Raw genomic sequence first — 8,031 nt, 5'->3', positions numbered from 1 at the left:
ATCTAGCCTTGTTCTAGCTAGTGATGATGATGGGGGTGGCGGTGTGGTGAAACAGCATCAAAAAATGGCAAAACCATGAAGAATGGCAGTGGTTATGAATGGTTGTGAAAGAACGGTATATTTGCACTGAAGAACAAATGGATTAAAATTAAACACACAAGGGAAGCACTAACCATGCTCTGATGTCATAATTGATGTGAAACAAATAAGAGAAAAAAGAGAAGGGATGAGATTGGAGAAGAAAGAGTATAGAAAAGAGAGAAACTGAGAAGAAAAATAACTATATGCAAAATCAATATCCAAGTCCACTATGAGGGTAAAAATCTGATAGTGTATACCCTAAAGAATTAAGATACTTGAAATAATAATTACAAATGAAAATAAGGAGGAGTGGGGATTGGAGGTAACTACCCACTACCAATTAAACTAAAATAATTACTTGAATGAAAATAAATTCAATTAAATGGATTAAATAGGGGTATCCGCAATAAAATCACATTGCACAAACTAACTTTGATTTTAACTTGAATTTGCAAAAGTTAGTTAGAATAAAAATTAGTTTTGCCACTGCCAATCCAAACACAAGTTCTACCTTAAATGAGCTTTCTCCCAAAAAGTTAATTTTAGTAAAAGCTAATCTAAACAATTGTCTAAACCCACACCAGCCACCAACACACGTCTCTTGCCCTCCTCAACATCAATCCAAACACACTTGTAGAAGTAAAAAAATAGAGCTTTAGCATTAGCCCATGTTGGAAAGCAAGGTAGCTTTTCAGCTGCTACTAATCCAAACAATAAATTTTCTCCCAATGATCCGCTACACGCATTGTCCACTTTCTAGGGCATGTTTTTTCCCCCTCCTATAGAGATGTTCAATTTGTCATATCTCGATCGTCCCGTCCCACTACCGATAAGTTTGGGACGGGACAAAAAAAATTTTGAGACGAGATAGGATGGGACAGGGACGAGGTCGTTCTGTCCCATCCCTTCCCAGGGTTTTTTTCTTTTAAAAATAATTATTATTAGATTATTTAATTTACTTATTAATAATAATAATTATTTTTATAGTGATTTTTAGCTCTTAAGTTGTAGTATTATCTCACTTGCTGGTTATACCATACCCAACATAAGGACACTTGAATCCCAGTATGCAGTTCGCTCATGCTTTGGCCAAACAGGGTTGCAGCGTCACTGTCCTAAGCACAGAGTTCAACCACCAAAAAGTGATGACGAAGGCTGCGGGTTCTGATAAAGAAAACCTCTTGGGATCAAAGATCAAGTTAGTCTCACTCCCGGATGGTTTAGATCCTGAAGATGAAAGAAGAGACTTACAGAATCTGCTTTCTTCAATCAAAAAGACCATGCCTTTATGCCTTCCTAAACTCTTAGATGAGAGTAATGCTTTAAATGGTAACAGTAAGATCACTTGCATAGTTGTTACTGTTAATATGGGATGGGCCTTAGAAATTGGAAGCAGATTGGGAGTCAAAGGTGCTTTGCTCTGGCCTGCCTCTGCAACTTCTTTGACTCTCTGTGACTCCATTGACTACTTCATTGATGATGGTGTTATTGATTCTGAAAATGCTAAAATCTTTTATCTCTATTATGTTCAAAAGCTGTTTGTAAATAAGTCTACGTCTTTGGCCAGAATAATTCTACAACAGGACAAAAAACATGTACTCTTCTCAGTTTTGATCCATCTCTGCCTAAAATTTCATCTTTAATTCCATTTCTTATCTGTATTTTGAACACAAGAGTTCCACCAAACATATCAGGACTATAAATGGTGTGATCTCTTTTTCATTCTCTTCCCTTCAAAATCTTGAAACTATTTCCATTTCAGGACTTCCAATCAAAACCCAGAAAATTTAGCTTTCTCCAAGCATGCCTCTGATGGACCCAAAAGATTTGCCTTGGTGCAGCCTGGGAAGGGTCTACTTTGATCACCTGGTACAAGAGATTCAGACTTGCAGGTTAGCACAATGGTGGCTTTGCAATACTGTGCATGAACTTGAGCCTGTGGCTTTCTCCATATCACCAAGGCTCTCACCTATTGGTGGCCCAATGTTGGGCAAGTAGTGACTGCAACCCAACATCATTCTGGGAAGAAAACAGAACCTGTCTACATTGGTTAGACCAACAACAACCTAAATCTGTCATTTATGTTTCTTTTGGTAGTTGATTAGTGTGTGAGACTAATCAGTTCACAGAACTAGCACTTGCACTTGACCTTTTGGATATGCCTTTTCTTTGGGTTGTGAGGCCTGGGAATGAACAAAATAATGCATACCCACATGCGTTTAAGGGAACTAATACGGGTAAAATTGTTGGTTGGGTCCCACAGAAGAAGGTCTTGAAACACCCTGCCATAGCTTGTTTCATTAGCCATTGTGGTTGGAATTCCACCATGGAAGGTTTAAGCGGTGGGGTGCCTTTTCTGTGTTGGCCATGTCGCAATGACCAGTTTGTGAACAAGTCTTTTATTTGCGAGGTTTGGAAGGTTGGATTGGGACTTGACAAGCAGGAAAATGGAGTTATATCAATGGATGAGATCAATAAGAAGGTGGGGCTGGTTCTTGGAAGTGAAGATATAAAAGCAAGGTCTTTGAAATGCAAGGAAATTGTGATGGAAAACATGGAAAAAGGAGGTCGTCAGTATGTGAGGAATCTCAACAACTTTATCAACCGGACCAAGGAATGAACATGTTCCTGTCGATCAATTATTAGAGTTTTAGAAAATAAGGGTCGGAATTCCTATTAGGGAATGTGATGTGTATCCATAAGCTTGAGGTTCCTCATTAATCTCAAAGGCCTTATTTTTCTTTTCTTATTTTTATATAATTTTATCTTATTTTAATTAAGCCTTTGTGATTTTTTTTTTTTTTAGTTCTTGTAATTTCCTCACCTTTAAGTATTGGTCCCTTTATTTCATAATTTGGTCAGGTGTAAGGGAAACAATAGCGGATAACGTGTCTGGTTCTCATTCAGCATACACCTAGATTAATTTTTCCATCTAAATAAAACCAATATCAACTAAATTATAGATTGTTTATAAGCGTAAGGAGATGGTTACAAATGTAATAACTTTTTATTTTCACTTTGATATAAATAAATTTTTGTTTCATCGTTCTATGTTTAAACAACCTTTTCTTTGCCCTCATGAGGGCATTAACTTTTTTCTGCTAAAGTATAAGTATCCTCCTATTGGAAGCAATACTATTCAAGATATTGTCGGGTACTAAATTTAGGCATCTCTCCCAGTGGGGATTCAAACCTTGATTCGCTACGTTGTGAGGGATTAGCCCCTTCTACTAGACCCAACCCCCATTGGTATGAAGGTATTAATAGTGTTGGCAAACTTACTAAAATCACTTTTGGAGGCCAAACCAAGTTGCCAAACACCCCACATTTTTATAAAATTATGATTTAGTTCCTAATTAAACCATGGTTTGACCCATCTAAATCATGGTGTCAAGAAAAGCCAAAAAAATTTGTTTTTTTTGAAAATATGGTCTTTTTTCTTTTTTACATTGTAATACTACTTCTGGTACTTAATATAAGAGCTAGTTAACTAATTTAAATAGATTAAGAAAATTAGTTAAGTTAGTTATTTGTAATAAATAGGTGTTGCCTTCTCTAAAATACTTGTTTTAATCATGTGTATTAGATAAAAGTAGCATTTGATGAAATATTTAACATGTGCAACTACTACAAGAACTATTTTGGAAAAAATTGATAAATATGATAAATAAAATGGATTAGAATTTTATATTTAGGACCAAATTGAATATCAAAACAGTTCTTATATTAAAAAATCAAGGTAGTATATTGTTAAAAAAACTAGTCGTGAAAAAATGTTATGGGATTTCATGTTTAAAATCTTTAAGAAAAAATAACCTATTGGCAAAAAAAAAGTTAATTTTCTAAAAACATATTTAATCTTATATTTTATAAATACATATACATTAATTATTTATTAATTACATTTTTATAAATTATTTATTATGTTGAAAAAATATATATTATTAACAAATTTATTACTTCAAATAAGAATATGTAATAAAATCTATCTTTTATATAATTATCATATTAACTTATGTCTTTTTTAGTAACTTGCACATATAAAAAGTATTTTTGATAACAACTATTCAAACACTCTCACTTTATTAGAATCATTTTTTCACAAAATCTATTCTTTCAAAATCTATTTTTTAAAAATAACTTTTTTCTCCCGAAACTATTTTCCAGACTATGACATGGTTTTATCCAAACACCCCCTTATTATGTGTTGTAGTGTGTTGTTTCCACCTTTTCTTTTATATTCTATCCCAAGCTGCGTATCACTTGGTGACCATTCATATCAATCCTAATCTATATATTATAGCATTAAAGGCCAAAAATGCTTATGAAAATATAACAAAAGTTTATCAAATACTATAAACTTTTTTTGGCTTAAATCTGCCAATTCAGGTTATTTAAGAACCCAATAATGTCAACACCATTAAAGTGCACAAATTTATTATAATTAATAATCTTTAACACACACTAATGTAACAGCCCTTCGAGATTAGAGATATTTTGGTACTTTTATTAAAAATATCGTGAACCCCACTATAAAAGCAATGGACATTCGTGCATTTTAACGGTGCTGTTAGTATGCTATTTTTAAACTCAAATTGGCAGAATTGAGCCAAAAAAAAATGTTCAAGATGTTGAATGAATTTTTGATATATTTTTATGAGTATTTTTGACTCTTAACTATACATTATAAGCATATATAGGAACTAATGAATATAATTATTAAAAATGAAGTAAAATTATAAAGTTTGACAAATTAATTTTTTTAAAAAAAAATAATTCGGAGCAAATCTGACGCATAAAAGAAAAGAATTCCAAATAACTAATAAATAAGTTTCAGAGCGAATAACAGTTCATATGCATATATGGCTGCATAGGCAGTGAAATAAGATGGTTGTAGCTTACACTTATTATTTCTTTCTTCAATATATCATGGCTCCCCATTCGGTGCTCACCAGTGCTCATCACTTGACGAGCAATATGGACTGTCCAGATTAGATCTGGACAGTCCATATTTAATATTATTAAATAATTATTTTAAAATAAAAAATTATAGTTTTAAAGATTGATAATTAAGAGATTATTTTTATTTTTATCCTATACCTATTAAAATAATTATTTTTAAAAAATAAAAATAAAAATAAATCTGAACTAGATATGATGAGCATCCAATGATATATAGCCGGCTATCCCGCTCAAGTCTATATATTTGTTAAGTTTCTAATGCTCAGTGAAGGATACGTATGCTATGACTTCAAATTTCCTAAGCAAAAAGTGAACAAACTTTTTTGTTCTTATTAATTAATTTCATTTTGTCTTTTTCTTAAAAAAAGGAACATTCTCTTTTTGTGACTTTAGAGCAGAGAATTTTAATTTTAACTCATGGATAATGACAAAAAGATCACATGACATCCCACATCAGAGCATGACTAAGATAGAACATGTATATATGGATGAAGAGTTTGATTTGATCTTCTTACCCGAAAATAAAAATTTTAGCTCGCAAGTCATATCAAGCAAAACTGACCCTGTACAGTTCGTAAAAGCTTCTCCGTCTGCTTTGCTGCTGTACTGATCATGGAGATAATGATAATCACAAAAGTTACGTACAGCGTTTTGCCCCTGGGACTCGAGGGTTTTGCAAATACTGCACCATACACTTTTCATAAGGTAATATTGTTAGTTAATAAATAACTAACAGTTTTTGTTTCTTAATTATCAATCTAATTAATTATTACTATCTTCTTCTCCAGCCTTTCTCCCTCACCGATCATTTTAATATTTATTAATAATTATTTATTTATTACTATCTATTAAAAATATAATCAATAATAATGTTTTACCCACTATTATTATTTAATAACTAACTACGATCTACTTTCAGATGGTCAAGATCAATAAAAGCTACTCCAACAAGCGGACATCAGTGAATATGGGATAATTTCAAAAACATGATAGTTGAATTTTCAAGTAGGCACTAAAGCTCTGGCCCGGCAACCTGCGGGCAGAGTTTTGGCGGCCATGGTGCAGCAAATCTTCGACAACTTTTGTTTTGTTTTGTTTTTTGTTTTTTAATTTTTTTATATTTCTAATATGATTAACAACACTTATAATGATATTCACAACTCTATTAACTCTATTTACCAAACGTTTATTAGGTTTTTAGACTGGGATCTTTTTAATATTCATGACGTGATTAATAACTCTTATAACAATATTTATAATTCTATTAAAACTATTTACCACGTATTTTTCAGGTTTTAAATTGGGATTTTTTTCAACATTGACAATATTCACAATTCTATTAATGCTATAAAGTTAGGCACTTACTAATTGTTCCATAAATTTAAAAATCTATCATATAAAGTGACTAATCACATTAATGGAGTTGTGAATATCATCTTATAAATGTTGAAAATATTTCAATTTAAAAATTTATAAAACGCGCTGTTAGTAACATTAATGAAGTTGTGAATATCATTCACTACCAAAAAAAAAATTAGCGACAGGATTTAATGACAAAATTTTAATCGCTAATCAAAGTTAGCGACGGATTAGAGATGAAATTCAGTTAGCGACATAATTAGCACCAGAAATATTTTTATTGCTAATTCCACCGTTACTAGTTATTTAGTGACAAAATTGAAAATTCCATCCCTAATTAGCAATGGAAAATTTCCGTCACTAATTAGAGACGGATATCTTACAAAAATTTTGTCACAAAATAGTAATGGATTTGTAATGAAAATTTTGTCACGAAATTAGTGATAGAATTACCATCACTAAATGTTTTTATTCTATAAATTTAAAATACCACATGGCAACCGCCACATCATAATTGCCCTCCACCTCACCACCCATTCTCTCTCCCCCATGTCGCCACATCATTGACATGCCATCGCCTCCTCTCCTATGATGTCACGTTATCCCCTTGTCCATGTCATTACCACATGTTCATCATTCGGAGCTGCCAAGTCATTGCCTTGTCTATGTTATCGCCACGTCACAAATTGAGCCAGTTTTTGTGAAGGAATGGTGGTTCGAACTCAAGACCTTCAGTGTGCATGCTAAAGTCTCTGCCAGTTGAGTTGAGAAACACTTGCAAAATTTTTATGCAAAAATATATAATTTAATGTATAATTTATTTAAATTTAACTTTTTATTTTATTTAAAAATGATTAATCATTAATAATTTTTATTCAAATATTAAATAAAATAATTATTATATTATATTTATTATTTGTTATTTATTATTTTTATTTATAACATTTGTATTTTTATCTATCTAATATATTATTGAAAAATTATCATATATTATATTCTTATTTTAATAACAAATGTTAAAAAATAATTGTTGTATATTTATATTGTAATTTTTTTGTGACGGAGTAGCGATAAAAATTAGTGACAGAAAAATTTTGTCCCTGATTCCATCACAAAATGTTTTGTGAGGGAAATTAGGGAAGGACTAATACCTATCACTAATTTTTTTACAATAGAATCTATGGTGGAGTAGTGACAAAATTTAGCATGAAATTTAGCGATAGAATAAAATTTCATCACTAATCAATTAGGGACGGAAAAATTTCGTCATTAATTTTAGTGATGGAATTTGTCACAGATTAGCAATGGAACTAAATTCCGTCACTAATGCCCTGCTTTTTTTTTTTTTATTTGTAAGAGTTATTAGTCATGTTATAAATGTTAAAAAAAATCCTAGTTTGAAAATCTGAAAAACATTTGGTATATAACATTAATGGAGTTATGAATATCGTTATGAGAATTGTTAATTATGCTATAGATACTGAAAAAAGATAATAATAATAATATCTTAGAATCCATTTAGAATCTTTTTTTACCACATTGGACGGTCTTGAGTTTAAAAATCTCCTTTAGGACGTTACTTTTCAAAAAATTACTGTTCACTGTGCAAATTTTAGATTACAGGTCCGA

General features: G+C 31.3%; 1 pseudogene; it reads left to right on the top strand.

Moving 5' to 3' along the window:
• The first annotated feature begins 953 nt into the window (after window positions 1-953).
• LOC114756745 (UDP-glycosyltransferase 83A1-like) lies at window positions 954-2,701 on the top strand (annotated as a pseudogene).
• The last annotated feature ends 5,330 nt before the right edge of the window (window positions 2,702-8,031 follow it).

The sequence above is a fragment of the Neltuma alba genome, unplaced genomic scaffold (genome assembly GCF_004799145.2).
Source record: "Neltuma alba isolate B1F8T4 unplaced genomic scaffold, ASM479914v2 tig00010471_pilon, whole genome shotgun sequence".
Lineage (NCBI taxonomy): Eukaryota > Viridiplantae > Streptophyta > Magnoliopsida > Fabales > Fabaceae > Neltuma > Neltuma alba.
This window is presented reverse-complemented; position numbering and strand designations above follow the sequence as displayed.